The sequence below is a fragment of the Odontesthes bonariensis genome, chromosome 9, assembly GCF_027942865.1.
Source record: "Odontesthes bonariensis isolate fOdoBon6 chromosome 9, fOdoBon6.hap1, whole genome shotgun sequence".
Lineage (NCBI taxonomy): Eukaryota > Metazoa > Chordata > Actinopteri > Atheriniformes > Atherinopsidae > Odontesthes > Odontesthes bonariensis.
This window is the reverse complement of record NC_134514.1, coordinates 5,923,747-5,942,785: the sequence shown is the minus strand read 5'-3', so window position 1 is coordinate 5,942,785 and position 19,039 is coordinate 5,923,747. Positions and strand designations below refer to the sequence as shown.

General features: G+C 40.2%; 1 protein-coding gene across 3 annotated transcripts in view; it reads right to left on the bottom strand.

The window, feature by feature from the left end:
• The window catches only part of nova2 (NOVA alternative splicing regulator 2), a 98,402-nt gene that overhangs the window by 10,387 nt on the left and 68,976 nt on the right, over positions 1–19,039 (bottom strand). The gene's annotated exons all lie outside the window — the stretch shown is intronic.

The window sequence follows — 19,039 nt, the reverse complement described above, 5'->3', positions numbered from 1 at the left end:
CATTTCTCTACAGTCACGATGGGAAGATTTAAACGTCGGGGAGGCTGGATGAAGTGATTCTCTATGGATGGCTCTCCACGTCAGACAGGCTTCCTCTCTATCTGTTTTTAAATCCTACCTTAAAACACATCTCTTCTCCTTGGCTTTTGACACGATGTGAGATGTTGAATGTATAATTATTATTTTTTATTTTATTTATTTTAGTATTATTATTATTGTTTTAAATTATATAGCTGTTGTATGTCTTTTAATTTATTCTTGTATTTTATTATTTTAATTTTTTGTTTTTATTTTTTCTGTACAGCACCTTGGTCAACTGAGGTTGTTGTAAAGTGCTTTATAAATAAAATTGGATTGGATGGATATACTACACAGAGAAACAGAAAGTTCGTGTTCGAAAGAGAGACAAAAATGACCATATGCACCCCTGTAAAATAAGAAAAAGTTTCAAAGATCAGAATCAGAACGCTCAGAACATCATAAAAAAAAAAAATCTGTTCCCTAACTGAACTTAAAATGAGGTAAATACAACTTCAGATGAACAACGGTACATTATATAACACTGCCATTATATACTGAACAAAAAACTGAAATAAAACACATAATCAAGTGTGTGAGAAACTAAGTGAACCCCTGATCCAGCAGCTGGTTTCCTGTGGGACGTTCTCAGTCTCTCTCCTGGTTGAGGAGGAATCTTGTTCCCACTCTTCTCTCCAGCGCTGCTTCAGCTCATTGAGGTTTGCAGCTCTGGTTTCTGCACAGCTCTCTGAAGGTCCCACCACAGCATCTCAGTCAGGCTGAGCTCTGGACTCTGACTGGACCGTTGCAACACCTCGAATCTTCTTTTCTTCACACATTCTGCTGTAGATCTGCTGCTGTGTTTGGGATCTTTGTCCTGTTGATGAGCCAGTTTCAGCCCAGCTTTAGCCTCACATCTGACTCTAGAACACTTTGGTATCCAGAGGAGTTCATGGTGGACTCAGTGACTGCGAGGTGCCCAGGTCCTGTGGCTGCAGAACCAGCCCAGATCATCAGCCCTCCACCACCGTGCTTGACAGCTGGTATGAGGTGTTTGTGCTGATATGCTGTGTTTGGTTTCCTCCAAACGTGCTGCTATGCATTATGAGCAAACATCTCCCCTTTGGTCTGGTCTGTCCAAAGGACATTGTTCCAGAAGTCTTGTGGTTTGTTCAGATGCATCTTTGCAAACCTAAGCTGTGCATGTTCTTTTTAGAGAGAAGAGGCTTTCTCCTGCAGCCCTTCCACACAAGCCATACCTGTTCAGTCTGTTTCTAACTGTGCCGTCATGAACTTTAACCTTTCACATGCTAACTGAGGCCCGCAGAGTCTGAGATGTAGCTCTTGGGTTTCTGACCTTGGGGTGACCTTGCTGGGACGTCCACTCCTGGGATGATTGACAGCTGTCCTGAATGTGTTCAGCTTGTGAATAATCTTTCTCTCTGTAGAACGATGGACTCCAGATAGTTTGGAAACGGCCTTATAACCCTTCCCAGGTTGATGGGCAGCAGCAGCTGCTTCTCTGAGATCGTTGCTGGTGTCTTTCCTCCTTGGCATCGTGTTAACACACACCTGAATGCAGCAAACTGACCAACACCTCTGCTTTTATAGAGGTGCTCACACTGACTGATGATCAGTTAATCAGTGCATTGATCAGCAGCACCTGGCTGCTACTTATCAAAGCAGTAAGGATGGACTTATTTTTTCACACTCTGCTCCTTCTTTTTTGTTCAGTAAATAAATGACAGTGACATTTTCTGTTATCTATCTGTTTTGTATTTGCATCCTTTTAAAATCTGAGGACTGGAATTAATGACTGTGACACCTGAGATGTGACCAAAAAAGGATGCGAGAAAACCATTTAGAATATACACGAAGAAGAATCATGCAAGAGATGAACTGTCTTTAGAGGCGTCCGTGAGAAGAAGAAGAAGAGACAAAAAGAACCAAAGAAGAGATTCAGGGATGAAATCAGCCATGTCTGAAAAGTGGCTTTAAGTGAACCGTGTGTGCGCACATGTTGGAGAAGCGTGACGGCATCCTCAAGGAGAAAGAGATGTAGTACGGCCTGAACTACGCAGGCCGTGGAATAGCAGATAATGAATAAAGAGTGAATAAACAGGAGACGGAGAGGTAGAAGGAGGTAAACAGAGTGGGAGGGAAGGATGGATGAGACAGAGAGAAGAGGGAGGAATTCTAAAGAGGCTACTTGTGTGAAAAAAATAACATTGACTCCCAGGGGTCAGCGTTGCCATGGAAACACAGCTCCGGCATTCAAAGGGTATTGAAAGGGAGTGAGGCAGTGACACACACGCACACACACACACACACACACACACACACACACACACACACACACACACATCTCAGTGCCGAATATTTACTTTTAAATGTAGAAATGATGTATTACTACAGATCTGTGCATCACACAGGGCACCACATCCAGTATAACACCAGGTCCCCAGTCAGAGGACCAACATGATGCTTTACAGTTCACTCTCTTTATCTATGGGAGGCCCATAAATCAGAGTGACTGTCATGCAACATGTCCAATAAAGCAATCAACTGTGGTGCAACTGATGGAACTTTTCTTTTGAATCTATTAATTGATTTCTCATTTACTTACACAGTAAACCTGTTGAATGTTTTATTAACAACATGTCACATTACACTTAAAAATGATTTTGAAAAGTTATTTTCAAAGTCGTATAAATTTTGGTCAATTACCTTTTTCCTGCTCTTAAATCTGAGAGTTTTAGTTCAAAAGTTTAAAGCAAAAACACATTTTTATTCCCAACTTGTCACAAAGCTACTTTAGCATTAATCCAACCATGCTCTGCAGCGCGTAAACGAGGATATGAGTGGAATGTCCTTTGGCCAACTCATGTAAACACTCATATCGTCTCATTTCATTTAAGGTGAATAGTCAGAATATCGCTGAGCGTGTACATGCAGCCTCTAATCTTTACGTGTGCTAAAGGTTAAGCTCCAGGTAGATGTGGTTTAAAAGATACGTATAAATTAGGGCTGGGCGGATCGATTTAAAACATCGATGGTATCGGTACTAACGTTGGTATTGGGTATTGATCGATGCTTGTGTGATGAGATCGATTCTTAAGTTTCAGTTTCTCTTCTGTACAACTCCAGGGGCCTCATGTTCAAAGACTTGCGTGGATTTCCTACTGAAACATGGCGTACGCTCAAACCCAAATGCCAACGCACAAAAATATCCAGATGTATGAATCTGTGCGTATGCAAATTTCCTTTGTACATCCCAATCGACGTGTAATTGAGCGCACATGTCGGAGCACCCGACTCCTCCCTGTCCACGCACCTACATAAAAATATGCACAACTTACTTAGTTTCATTTCAAATTGAAAAAAAAATCTTGAGTTTGTTAATTTCAAATACAGATTAGCACCCCAAAAGGGAAATTTAAGTGTTAAGTTTTCTATAAACATTTCTTAATAAAAGTATTTTTAATTGCCTGAAAACTTTGTCCTGTGTTTAATTATCATCATAAACATGATTAATTAAAGGAAAACCTACATAATAATTAAATAATCATGAAAAGTTTTCATTCAAATTTGCATATTGATGATGCATTCACTTAATAAATTATGATATGCTCTCCCCTACACAAAAGTAGATGGTGTTAGTAAAAAGTATTGGTATCGGCAATACTGGCTGTGTATTTACTTAGTATTGGATCGATATCAAATTTTGCAGTATCGCACAGCCCTAATATAAATATCATCTTTATTTGACAAACTGTATGAGGCTCATGTTGCTTTTCCAATATATACACTCTTAATGCTTCTTCAAATCTTTGCAACGTTTTCAGGGTTAAGTTAAAAAAAATGTATAGAGTCACAGCAGCAACATTTAAAGGAAACATTTCAAAGGGAAATAATGAAGAATTCTTTCAATCAAGCAGTCTTTAATCAACAGAAACCTTTAATTTAACGGCAGAGAAATGTCTTTTAACAGACATCGTGTTCTAAAAACCTGATGTAAAGTGCTCGTTTGCTCTTTAAAAGCAGAGAACATTTTTTATTACACAATCGCAGATCTGACGTCTACATGAACCATAAGCGCTCACGGAGGCTTCAGTGACGTAGGACGAGAGTGACGCATCACACTGCCGCAGCACTGACCTCCAACACGCAGTAAAAGAAACCCTCAGCTGAAAGGTAACAGACCAGAGACACCCACAAGCCCTCAAAAAAAACGTGTTAGTTTGCATCTCAGTGCAAACAAAATGAAGTGTTTCTGCAGGGATTTCATAAAGGAGAACACCTGCATCAAATTAGATGGACCTCTGCTGCACATTAGAGCAAATAAACAGGAGTGTATTTATGAGAGCCCTGCTTTCTGCAATTACCACTGGCTGAGAAACTCCTGCTCTCTGTTTGAGTGACACATGCTCATTTACGGAGCAGAAGGAAAGAGGGTGGACGGGAGAGATGAAAAGAGTCGGCCTCCATGAAGACGTCAGCTCCTCAGAGTGAAAGAGACGGAGATGAAACGTTAAGTATTTTTCCTCCTGTTTCTGTGAAAATAAGTGAAATAAAACGAATAAAAGCCAGAAAAGGTACGGGAAATTCAAAGTCACAAAGATCAATTAACCCAAGAAAAAAAAGGCTGTTCTGATTGCTGATTGCTTCCTCCGCTCTTTCATCCCTCCACCCTCCTCCTCCTCCCGTTTGCTGCAGTTGTAAGCTGCACATTTGTTTGGCCGCGGCCTCGGTACACAGGTTTGTTGCCGCTCTGCACTGCATTGCTTGTTCTCTGCAGCCTTCTCCGAGGCGCGGGATGAATTTACATAGAAATAGAAAATTAGAGAAGCGTGCGGGAGGGAGCTGATAACAAGAACAAACCCAAACCACACAGTCACTTCCTGCTGCCTCAACTTGAGTATTAGAGAATTATCTTTCCCCTGGAGATGTTTGTTTCTGAGATCTCTCTGTCGGATTAACAGTTTCCCCTCTTTCATTAGTCTATGAAAACAAGTTTTCTTCTATCGATCAGTGAGTCATCACTGTGGAGCTCGTACAACACGTCCTGCTGTCCTGCACAGATTAATGAGAAGAATTTTAACAATTCCTGAACACTGCTGAGCGACTCTTTTTTCACCTCTTTACCTAACTTTAAAGGTGCAAGTGGTTGTGTGGCGTCAGAGCGTTTTATAGACGTTACAGACAACTCCAGCCACTGATTTGCACCATCCCAAAAAGAAAAAGCGCTTTTGCACAAAACTGCTTCTCATATATAGCTATAAAAGAATGGAATGAACTCCCCCAACACATAAAGTCCTGCATAAACTTCAAAGATTTCCCCAAACATATTAAAATGCACCTACTATTAAAACAGACGTGCTCCCACTGATAATTGTTTTTGTTTTTTTTTAAATTTTATTAATTTATTAATTAATTTATTTTTTAATCAGGTTTCTTAAAGACTTTTTTAAAGAAAATATTAAATAAAATATTAATCAAATTAAAATGATTAAAATAGACCCACTAGTAATTAGGTTGTTTTTTTTAAATAAAGAAAGGAAAAAAATGATAATAATTGTACTCCTTACCCCATCCCCCTTTAAGGACTACGGATGGAAAATAGCACTTCTGCTAAATCCGATGTAACCATCTTGTTGTTGTTCATGAAATGGCTTATTTATGGTATTGCATGCTGTCCTTTAAATAAACTTATTCATTCATTTACGCGTTCTGCCATCTTGCGTCGCAGCTGTCCAGTCAACCAGTGGCTCAAACTGTGGCTTTCAAATCTTTAAAACTTTAAACACTTCTTACAACAACAGCGATGCTGTGTTTATGTCTTGTGGGAAAAAAAAAAAAATCACACTTGGATGTTAATATAAGGTTTTTTTAAGCGGAAAACTGGTATTTTATACATAAATGCAGCAATTCTGAATGATCAGAAGGCAGCAAGATGCTGTGATAGAAAAATAAATAGATGCAGTTCTTGCAAATTATATTCAAAGGTAGATTTTTGCTCAAATAGTGGTGTTTGTACACCTCACTGAAAGAAGAATTATGCAAAGATACAGAGTTTTGATTTGGAAAAAGATCCACCAGTGTCTGTCGCCGCCTGTGGACAGTGACATCATCGCGGATGGATGGATTAACTACGATCAAACATCACTGACTGGTGAAGAAATCACACTTACGATGGTTGTTGATTTCCAAATTTAGCGCAAAATGTTGATATTATCCACTGTTTAACACATTTGGCAAACGTTTTGTCTCTTTGGCGCCCCCTACAGTTGTCAGATGTAACAGCAGGGCCATAAAAACAAATATCTGTGTGAGTCCTGCACATGTACAGCAGTACACCATTTTTTCTTTTTTCTCTTATCGGGTCAAAGAAGCCAAAAAGACGCCACCAAAGACCCAGTGAATTATAAAGCAAGATAGTTTTAAGGTTCACAAACTTCTCCAGAGTTGCTTTGAGCTCCTGCTCTGCTAAAAGCTGCTGGACATCATTCATCAACTGATTCGTGTTTATTGTGAAAATGCTTTAAGGCATTCTCACTATTAAGTTCCTGTTTCTCTTTATCATTATTATCCCTCCAGTTTTCGGCACCTAACTACTCCTGCATACTTTCAGCTATTTCTACAATTTTGGTATCAAAACGTTCAGCTCTGTTTTACACTTTTTAAGATATTCAAATGTTCCCGTCATTCAAATGAATGGAAACTGCTTTCAGCTCTTCCAAATCATCTCCCTCTTTCCAACCCAACTACTTCTGCATGCTTTCAGCTAGACAGACACCATTCAAACTTTAAATGGGTCACAAGACATTCAGCTATCACTAATTGTTTCAGCTTTTTCAAATCTTCAGCCAATTTTGAAATATGACAGTTTCAAAAACATGAACATTTTGCTCCTTCTTGATTTTTATGAATGAGCACACAGTTGAGTGCGTGCTGATAAGTTTCAAATTTTTCAGTTTTTTTTAAACAAATTCCTCTAACTTTCATACAGTTTAACTTAGAGAAACAAATTATACTTTAAAATGTAGGAAAATGTGTCTTCTTTCAGCCAATGTAACTACCAAAGAGCTCACATTTACAGAATTTCAGCTATGAGCCTTGAACCGAGATCAACCTCTCAAATTCTCTGACTAACTCCAATGTTAAGTTTGGTAGTACACAAAAAAATCACAAAATTCCTTCAACCAATAGTTTTTACTGCTAAAATTGAACTATTTTCAGCTTTTTTTTAGCACGGTCAGCTATCCCCATTCAGCTCATAAGCATTCTCACTGCTGTTTCGCAGGAACAGCTCTTTCTAGTTTACTTTGTTTGTCTGATGTTTAGGCATCAGATTGCCCTGATGAGAGCAACCGACGGGAATCTATCGAAATCGAATCTAATCTTGGAGCATAGCAGCCTCTGGATTGTTTTAGCTTATTAAGATATTTAGAGATGAGCACTGACTGACTACCGTTACCCAATATTTACACTTTGCTGTTATTGGGAACAAAGTCCTGTGCTGTATATTGAATAAACAGAACAGAATTAAAAGCCAAGGAGAGACAACTCTTAAAAACAGGAAGAGTCAAAGCCTGCCAAACATCCAGGGAAACTCAGCGAGGGCCGAAGGTGAAGTTTGCACCGACTATTGGAGGCTGCTCAGTTATCAAGATCAACACTATTATAAATAGCAAAAAGAAAAGACAGCTTCTTGCATCACTGCGCCTGCATATCTGGACCTTCTCTGGATTCCCTGCACTGTTTTTCGTCTTTAAAGAGACTCGAGCTAAAACAGATCATTCCAGATCAAAGTTAAACATAAATAGATTCTTTAAGCTTCTGAAAGTACAACAAACAATAAAAATGTGAATGTTTTTTCTTAAATTCATGTATTTAATCTGATACAAAAGATACCGGCATTGTAACGTTTAAATCAGTTAACCTGAGTGATAACTGTTAATTGGATTTTACTGATGATTTTCTTTGCAGTTCAGACTGTAAAATGTGTAAGTAGGCACATCTATCCATCAAAAATTAATCAATTTTTACTTCGCTTCCGACTTCCCTTTTCCCCAGGCCTCATTAAAAATCCTGCTGCCTCACTATAAAAAAAGAGACCACAATTCTTATATTCAGAGATGTTGTCGTTAGAAGAAGATAAAAAGGATTTTTTTCCGGAGTCAGCCGTTTAAAGTTATACACACATCCAGCCGCTTTCCTTTCGCCCAAATTTAAATGATTTTTCTACCATCCGCACAGTAACACAATGAACCCAATTTTATTTTTCATGTAAATGTTTCGGCAGGATGAGTTACAGCTGAAAAGATTTGTTACAAAAACAACACTCATTGCCAAAAATTTCACTCAGAAGTCGAACTTTTGCGTCAGAAAATTATGCTTTTGTTGTTACGGCGTTTATATTGCGCCGTGGAGACGAGCGGGGCGGGGGTGTAAATGAGGATGAGGGATAAAATAAATAAGCGACAAGCAGCTCGGAGTCAGAGAGGGAGCCGAAAGGATTTTACCCACGAACCCTTTCATCCTCTGCTGTGAAGCGTTCTCACGCTGTTGGTGTAGAAGTGGGAGGATAAACAGCGGCGTACAGCGGCGTCTGAATCCCTCCTGGTGTTAATGATCACATCTACCATCTTTATATCCGACTGATTCTCTGCTAATGAGGCTCTCCATTCGCCTCCACTCCTCCTCCTCCTCCTCCTCCTCGGTCTTCTCTTGTCTGCTAACAACATGTCTTTCCACATTGTTGTTTTTAATTCCTTTCATGCCACTTTTCTTCACAGATTTACGAGTTTTTTTTACATTTTGGATATTTCGAAACTGTGTACTCTTTGAGTCTTCCCTCATCTGGTTGCCTCGTAAAGTTTTACTGCTGCAATTTTCCAGTGCATTTACAACAGTTAATTCTTTTCTCGGTTCAATAGCCTCTTCTTACGAGGTCAAACACACACACAGACACACACAATGCAACCTGGTACCAATTTGAAGGGCATTCTGATATGAAATCATCCTCTTCATCCTGCTTTTTTTTGCTTTGGTTGGCTCTAATGGCCGACTCAGTCAGGCAGACACTTACCTACCCACAATCCTCCGCTGCCAACACCTTTCTGCCGCGCTGCCTCAGGAGAAGATTATGTGGTGACAGGCCACAGGAAATCTCCCCTACAGTGACGACTCTTTCATGTTTTCCCCCTTCTGCTGCTCTGATGTGCTCCTTCTTGTGATTTTTTTTTTACATTTTTTTCCTGCATTTTCTCTCGTCTCAGAGCTTCATTTTCTGCTGGGTGAAATCTCTCTGCAGAGGGGAGGAGGGAGCTTGGCCTCCATCCAGCTGCTGATGAGAACGTCCTGTTGCTGCAGCTGCTGGACTGAGGTCAAAGGGCGAAGCTGATCTCCTGTTCATGAATACACTTAGCCACACGGTGCCCAGGATCAGGGTGGGAAGTGTTGACTTCAGCAGGGATGCCGGCTTAACAGATAAGACCAAATCAATGTCAACGGCCGAATGGGGCGATTTGATTCAGGATGAAACTTGGAACAAGTTCAGAGTTTGGTTGTTTGGGGGTTTATGAAGGTCGAAAAACTGTGAAATTACTAAGAGCTTAAATTTTAAACTGTTTAAAGATCAAAGACCGAGGACGTTTGGTTCATTTTCTGAAGCAGTTCTACGTGGTTCTTTTGATCCTGATCATTCTAGTCTGATGTTGGGCACAAGACGCAGATTTACTTGAAGAAATACTTTAAAATTCAAAATGCAGTCTTAAAGGGATAGTTCGCCGCTTTTGACATGAAGCTGTATGACATCCCATATTAGCGACATCATTTATGAACATTTTCTTACCCCCTGCTGCGTCCTGTGAGCAGAGTTCCAGCCTCGTTTTGGCGTTGATGAAAGTAGTCCGGCTAGTTGGCTGGGGTTTAAAAAATAAAGCGTTTTGCTTCTCAAAACAATATGTGTTCAAAAGAGTAATACATTTTAGAACGTGCAGACCGAGCAGTCCCCTGCTTCCGAGCAGCAAACACCGTAACAGGCAGGCGGGAGCAGGCAGTGATATGAAGGGAGAGAAAATAGGGCCAAGAGATTGTGAGGTCTGACTTTTTCCTGGAGAACCATTTTGTGATGCAAATGTATTACTCTTTTGAACGCATATTGTTTTGAGAAGCAAAACACTTTATTTTTTAAACCCCAGCCAACTAGCCGGACTACCTTCATCAACGCCAAAACGAGGCTGGAACTCTGCTCACAGGACACAGCAGGGGGTAAGAAAATGTTCATAAATGATATTACTAATATGGGATGTCATACAGCTTCATGTCAAAAGAGGCGAACTATCCCTTTAATACATCTGTGAACGCACTGCTCTTCACACTATAACCACCACATCCTCCAGCACTCTGAAAGGGTTGAGACACAGATTTTTCCGAGTTTCCGCTGTGATCAAAAGTAATGGGACGATCAAGCAAATTAGTGAGCCGACTCGCTGCTGGAGTTCTGTCTGAGGAGCAGATCTGAGGAGCAGATCTGAGGAGCAGATCTGAGCTCCGTCCCAGAGACCGAGCGATGAAGCCACAATGAGACGAAGAACGGACACCTCAGCTGCAGACACACAAATCTGCAATGTGACGGCTTCCTGCAGGGTTGTGCTGACATGGGACCGTTTACATCAGAACATGTCCAACAGGAAATAATCCGAAAAAAATGGGACATTTCTCTGTTTTGCTCGTTTTCTTGCGCAATATCATGACTGAGTTTGAATGTTGCATTTAAAAAAAACGTATCACCTATTCCAGCGGTCCAACTTAAAGATTTCACAAGCTGTGCTTGACTCTGAGATTACTGAGACAGAAATAAGTAACTTTCTATGTCTTGTGTGAACTTACACAATGCTGAAGCCAATGTACAATAAATAAAGGATTTTACATCCAACTATATACTGGAATAAATAAATACGATACTCAAAATGAGCTTTAGAGTTTCTGTTTAACAGTATCACACATTAAATGTTGTTGCCACAGGCTGAAAAGTCAAGATAAATTTAAAAAAAACCTTTAAAAATGTTGCAAATGAATTGAATGTTGACTGCATAATTAAATGTTGTTGAATATTAAAGAAGATTCCCTGTTTGCCCTGAAGGTGTTCTTACAATTTCAAAGCAGACTGGCAGAGAGAAACAAAGGTTTTGTTTTTCTTTATCAGTCAAAATGTTTCAGGAGGTGGCTGAGGGCACCAAAGCGTGGAGATGTGAGATCAAATTTAATGTAAGAAACGGGGAACAAGCAAACTGTTAACAACCATCACACACACACCCACACACACACACACACACCCACACACACACACACACACACACACACCCCCCCCCACCACCACCACCACACACACACAGTACTTTGTCAAAGGTTGCAAACATTTGAATTCTTATTCTAAGGATAAAAGTTTTCTCTTCATCTCCTGAGATGTTAGACCTTCTTTCAGATCAGCAGACAAGAACAAGCCCCGTCCAATCATTTAAAAAAAACAATAAGTTCATGGGGTTAAATCAAAATTCTAGTGTTTTATATGCTTGTGCATCATCCAAACTCGTAGTGTGAGAAGAAAATCCTGAAAAAATAAAACTCCCGCCTGGTTTTTAATATGTGGACAGAAAACAAACCTTTAAACTGCATTTCCATCCAAATCCTTCAAAGCTTATAAAGCTTTCCATTAGGATTATATGTGCCTGAAAACAATAGAATATATTTTTCAAATAGATCAACACGACCGTAACCTGATCTTTGTGACCAGGTCCACGGTAAAATTTGGAATAGTCACTTTTGAAGTCGTCACGCGGGCAAAGACGAGCCGTATTCTCATCTAAACATTGTGTCGCGTTCCTCCCAGGTCACACGGCTGTGTGTCAGGGTCATCTTTGGATGCTAGCATGAACACACACACATGTAGCCAGGGGCGTGGCAGCGTAAACACAAAGAAGTCCTGCATGTGGACTCAGAATTCTGTTTTTAAAAGTGTGAAAAACCTGCATATTGTGTCAGCTGAACACACACGCCACAACAATGCACGCATGTTTTCTCGGTGTCTCTGCACACATGGACACACAAACATGCGGAGTGAGTGGAGGACAGAGGAACAACTGTTGAGGCTGCTGGAGTTTGAACTTTGAAGTCTTAAGCGGGGGACTTTAGCTTAATCTGCCTCCCACTGATCCGCGGGCTTAGTCGCCTCTCTCTCTGCCACTTTGCCTCTGCCTCGCTCGCCCTCAGTCCCGCGCCCCTCTCCTTGTGTCATCCCTCATTTTCCATCTCTCTATCCATCTTTCTCCTCTTATCCCGGATCACAGAAACCCCCGTGAAGGTTAAAAATAACAGAATGACACACGGTGAGGGAACATAGTGTTAACTTTAACACACACACACACACGGAGCCGTGTCTCTACACACAGTTTACATGTTGCTTTTACCATGTGTTGCAAGTTTAAAAGATTTCATCCTTTTTTCTGGCTCCATGCGAAAAAAACGATGACATTTATTTCCTGCCATACAAAGAATCCACATGTTTGCATGCTGCTACAGTTTAAGTGGTCTTTTGAAATGAAATTGTGCTTCTTAAAGCATTAGATTTAGAAGATTTATGTTTAAACTAATTTGAAAAAGATTAATTGGGATCTCGATCTATGATAAAATCCTCCTGGTTTTACTTCATGTTGATTGTTTATCAGGAAGTAATTCAACTTGAAGCTGTTTTAATGGTAACTGAGACCACAAATGACTTTCTTCAGGTCTCATTAACAGCTCATATCGTTTTGTTTAAACAATAATTCAACTTTTCAGGCCTGCACCCTGATCTGAATACAATTCAATTCAATTAATTTTTATTTATATAGCGCCAAATACAACAAATGTCATCTCAAGGCACTTGAATAATAAAGTCCAATTCAAGCCAATTGGAATTCAATTCATTGTAATCATAATTATTGACAAAATAATCCAATTCTGAACTCAGACAGCCCCATTGTAGGATAGACGTCCCTCAAAGGCTTAATTCAGTACATAAAATATCATTTACATCATCTCCCCTCCTGTGTGCTGTGAACAGGTGCCACTCTGGAGTATTTCCAGTTGTGAGAACGCGTTTCATGTGGAAATTCTCCCACCACGACGTGCACGTGCGAGCAGCAACAGCAGAGAAAGTCATCGAACATAAACACACACAGCGCGTAGTGTCGGAGCCTGCATCCTGAATACGATGGACGATAGAAAAGATCAGAAAAAAATCCTGCTAAATTATCTTTTTTTTATCCTCCTCTAAACAATAGTCGTCTTCATGTCTGCTCTTATAAAAGCAGCTTTTTGACTCCTGGAATATCCACTATAAAGCACATGTAGTAACACTTAAGAGGGCAGCGTAGGTCAAAATGAAATGGAGAACGCTGTTGTGCACAGAGGGCCGTGAATCTTTAAGACCCTGGAGGAACTTCTTAAAATGTTTGTTTTTAAGCACAAAAAAAAAGAACAGATCTCAAACTTCTCTACTGTCTCCTGCTTTCATCCCTTGTTTCCCTCTTTTGTTTCTTCTTTCCGGCCCTATCAGCCGGAGGTCATCCTGGTGAATCCCTCCCCAGGGGGCAGAAATGTCTTTTACATGTACACCAACACAGGCTGATCTGAGCTGCAGCTCTCACATGCGTACGCAGCTCAGTAACAGTTTGAATTACGGCAGTGATAATAAAATGCAGGCGCTCGGTCATCTGTTTGAAGCAGATAAGACATGCCCACAGAGAGTGTCTTTTTCTGCAAACTCAGCACAGAAGCCGTAAATCACAGGGAAAGAAAGTTTAAATGTTACGTAAGATGTAAGAAAGTCCTGATCATGAGTCAGCACAAATAGGATAAAACAGGTTTTTGTTTGTGCGTGTATCTGCTGTTTGGTTTAACTTTGGTTTAACTTTGTTTACTGAAGAAGATCAACTGAGAAGTAGAAACATTTTACGTTCAACTGTAATATAAACTGAGGCCTTCTTGCAACCACATGAGATGCCCCCTGTTGGCCATTAGATAGAATGCAGGGCTAAGCATCTTTTTATGAACCGCACAGCGATTTAATATATATCCTACATCTGAAGCTTGAGTTTCAAAACTTAATCACATTTTAACTACTGATTTTATCTGATTCTATCTATTGTTCTTATTTCTTTCTTTTTTGTTTAAAATTTAAATCATGCTTTTTATTTCTACTGTTTTAAAGCATTTTGAATCGTCTTATAGTTGAATTGTGCTATACAAATAAACTTGTCTTGTCTTGCCTTACGTGTATAATTTTTTTTGTGACCATCATGTCAAAAAGCTCAGACATAACACGATGCTGTCAGTTCGTTTGGGGGGTTTTCTGGTTCAGTGAGCCGTTCAGATGGGCAGGGACACAGACTCAGATTTAGAATGAAGCAGAAATATTCAGCCTCCTCTAAACTATCTCTACTAAACTTCCACTTCCCATCAAGATGCATCTACTGTAACCTCTGTTGTGAATCAGCAAATTCTCATCAGCTGTATGCAGTTTACTTGAGAAAGAAAGGGGAAAACAATGCTGGAACAGGTCTTTGTCTGTTTGAATCTGTAGTGCAGCCCAGAAGTTAGCAAAACAAACTTAGAAACATCGTATTAGTTCAGTGTGTGGCAGTCTGAGCTTGGTCTCCCTTTCTGTGCTGTTCTCAGGTGATACATTTTGATTTTACGTACCATATTTACATAGTTTAAGATCTATTGAATGTTATTTGTGTCCACATTCCTGTCTGGATGGTAATGCAAAGCTGTAGAAGCAATCTAAAGTAAGGCACATCTGACTCCGCCCCCTGAAACCAGCTGACATGGACCAAAGGGGCGCTGTTGCACTGACTGATGAGTTTCTTGTAATTGAAGAAGCATTTTGTGCTTTTATTCATTCGACCAACAACACAGAACTCATCCCGCCTGCTGCAGCAATCAAGCTCAAGGGAGCCAGACTCCACTTTCCCCACATATATGGCAAACTTCCTGTGTAGGGTAGCAACAACAGGAAGTAGGAAACAGGTGTTTGTGCAGGAGGTGAAAGGTCACAGGAAACGGCCGCAGGAAGGGGCTGGATGGGGCGGTCAGGGAAACACCCTGGAGTAAACGTTCGGTGCTGCTGTTACTTAAGCTAAACAAAGAAAAAGTGCCGCTGCAGTTTTCAGCCTGAATAAAGGCCAGCTCGGGCTAAAAATAGCCCCAGAATAATACCGCAACAGAAGCAAAGGCCATTTAGACCCCGTCTCACAGGGCGGGCAGCTCTGCAGCTGACTCCCAAACACAATAAAGCAAGGATGATCAACAAAGGGCACGTTTCCTGCCAATACGAAGACAACACTGATGCCGTAAGTGGGTGTTACTTCACCACATTACACATAAACACTGGGCCTCCGGAGTGTTTGGCTTTTATAATAATAATAATAATAATAATAATAATAATAATAATAATAATAATAATAGTAATATATTTTATTTATAAAATACCTTTACCCCTCTTCAAATCAAAACTAGAAACTGATCTGTTTCAAGCTGCATTCTCCCTCTAGCCTCTTTTTAACTTGCGTTATTATATTTATTGTGTTTTTAAAGTGTTGTAAAGTGTCCTTGAGTGTTGAGAAAGGCGCTTTTTAAAAAAATGAAATGTATTATTATTATTATTATTATTATTATAAAGCACTTTACGCCAACTTAATGGCCTCAGAGTGCTACATTTTAAAACTAGCATTTAAAAAAACAAAACAAAACAAATAAAGAAACAAACAGAAAAATCATTTTAAGATTTTTCAGGTAAACTAAAGGCTTTTCTAAAAAGGTGAGTTTTCAGGCCTTTCAGGCCAGTGATTGTTGTTTTATGCAACAATCACTGACGTATAACGAATGTTTGATGCGTTATTTTCCATTAGTTTCATTTTCAGTTGTTGTGTGGTACTAGTAATTTACTGACAAATTCTTCTGTGAGGAAGTTTAAGTACTTAAATCATTTGTTTATCATTTTTCAAATAGTTCAAATTTACATTCGGACTTTCACTCTCAGCGTTCGCCTGCTGCAGTGTGAACAGGGACTCTGCGATGTTTTACGAGAGTTTACTTGGGTGCGGAAACAAGAAAGCATTGAACAATAAAAGCAATTAAATCCTTCGATAAATTCTCCTCATCCGCATGTCATGTCAGACCTCATTAGAGTCGGCGGAGGAATTCATTCAGCTCATAAATCATCTTCTTCACCGGTCCGCTGTCCTGTCTCGTGGCCTTGAACCGCGGCATGTTGTTGCTTCTGTTTTTCTTTCTATCAGCAGCTGCTTCGTCCCATGAAGCTCTCCATCACTCCGCAGCTGTCGGCTAACAAGAGTTCAGATCTGCTTCCAGCTTTCAGTCACCCACTCAGCCAGCCGGGCTCTTGTTTCGGACTCTGTTCTGTCCTCTCCCAATCAATCTTTATGTCATCTTTGTTTCTTACTCTGACTTCCAAATCTGTTCCAAACGCTCCTCAGATATCTTCCCTCTCTCCCGGGTTCCTATTTTTTCTCCCTCAACCAGTCCTTTGGGTCAACCAGAGATTTGCCACCACATGCTGCGACAGCCGCGCTCTTGACAAGAAGAACGAGAAGACGACATTTTTATCCACGACTGAAACAGTAGACGATCAACGACTGCGTCACAGCAGGCGCCAATTCATCTTTCAGGGGCGCACACGTTGAATGAGGGTGTGAATGTCAACGTGCGTTTTTCATTCATCAAATCAAATCGACATGTTGTTTTGTTCACACTACAATCACAGACATGCTCCGTATACTTAGTGAGGATTTACTCACTAACTTCCTAACAGTCCAATGATGGGAGGTCTGCCTCAGGCAATGTGCGACTTCGTTTGATTACTATGGTGGCCCCACAGGGACATTTCACACGGCACAACAGTTGTAGTTTTTGGGAAAAGGTAGAGACAACAGTTGTAGTTTTTGGGAAAAGGTAGAGACAACAGTTGTAGTTTTTGAGTAAATGCCCTCATTAGTTCCCTTATTTTAAGATCATTTGCAGCTTTTCTTGAGCTGGTTTTGTTCCCGGATTTAAGTTGAATCTTTATTCCATTTGTGAAAATGCAAAAACAGACCATTTCAATGCTTTTCATCCAGTTATTTTTCATATAAAGCACATTAGACCAGGTCCAGTTAAAAAGATACAATATTTTGACAGGTCAAATTTGTTTGATTACTATGGTGGCCCCACAGAGACATTTCACACAGCACAACAGTTGTAGTTTTTGAGTAAATGCCCTCATTAGTTCCCTTATTTTAAGAACATTTGCAGCTTTTCTTGAGCTGGTTTTGTTCCCGGATTTAAGTTGAATCTTTATTCCGTTTGTGTAAATGCAAAAACGGGCCATTTCAATGCTTTTCATCCATTTATTTTTCATATAAAGCACATTAGACCAGGTCCAGTTAAAAAAAATACAATATTTTGACAGATCAAATTTGGATTTTTTTGCACTTTAATGAAAAAAATTCAGGTTAACAGTTTTAAACAGTTTACATTCCTGTGTGATATTCTAGTCTAGATCTAACCGGTCCGTGAGGTATGGTTTTTCATCTGGACTTCATCTAAGGTGGTTTAGATCCAAAACAATTGAATTGCCTTTTTCTGTCTTTACCCTTAACTGCCATAATGGCAGCCAACTTCAGCATGGTGACAAAAACAGCTCAAGGGAAGTTGAAATTGTTCATAATTGAAGGGGAGCGATGAGAGTGTTACACACCGAAAACAGGAAGTGACATCATCCAGTGGCAATGGACTTGGGTTCTGCCCAGACCTGAATCGTGGCATTCTGTAATATATCTTGTGTTTTACTCTTTTGTTGTTGGGTTTTGCCCTTCAGGGCCACCATAGATTGCTCATCCCAGCACGATTTGTAAGAATAGTTTGCATTTAAAACATACTTTTTTACCTAAGGTCTGTACTGTAGTGTGAGGGACTTTTAGTTGGTGCGTAAATATTAATCCTCACTCCTCATATTTAACCAGTCTTTAGGAAAACATATTGTATGGTTCTTTAAAATGTCACAGTTGATCACGATTGTGAACAAAACAAATGACTTTCTCTTTATTGGGGGCGCTTTTGGTTTGATGACTCATTCGTTTAATCTTCGAGGCCGAAGTGTCCGGCGGCACCGAAGAGGTTATTTTGGTGAAAGGGTTCTTTCTCTGTGTGTGAACATGTGTGCCTCTGTGTCATCAAACGCTACACAAACCCATTTAGTGTCCTCTCTGACACGGTATAAATAGCCGAAAGAGCAACAGGGGGATTCGCCCGCTATTATAAGAGTCTAAATATCAGCAGCTATTAGCCTGCCTGTCTCCCCACGGCTGCTCAAATCATCCAAAACAGGATTACTCAGCTGTCAGTCAGCCTCAGGCTCACGTACACATGATGAACATGATGAACGTAATGTATACACATCGTGTTTGCACAGGAAAAAGAAAAAGTTTTACTTTGGCTGAATGAATAATTCATCTTCGCCACAGCAGTGAACCACGGGTCAGTCCGACAGTAACAGAATCCGCCCACCGGCACCCAAGCACACTAATTAACACATCACGTCGAATTTGTGGAACATTGTGTGAATCGTGTACTGCAATTTTTTTTATTTTTTTATAGCCCTGAACAGTAACCTGCTGGAATCTCAGGTGGTTGCCTGGCAACAGCAGCCTGATTGTGATGTGGAAGCGTTTAACTGACCTGCGGGGAGGCCTGACCTCAACCCATTTCGTTGGTCCCTGATGCTCAGAGAGGAGAACGGAGGTGCAGTTACCCTCTAACCATGTGTTTATCTAACCCTAAACCTAACCAGACAGGGAAGTGGAACACTGAAAACATGATTAAGTGTGCAATAGCACATTAGGAATGTCTCGATATAAGATTTTAGAAAACAAATATACTCTTATCAGACTAATTTATCTTTTTTTTATCTAAT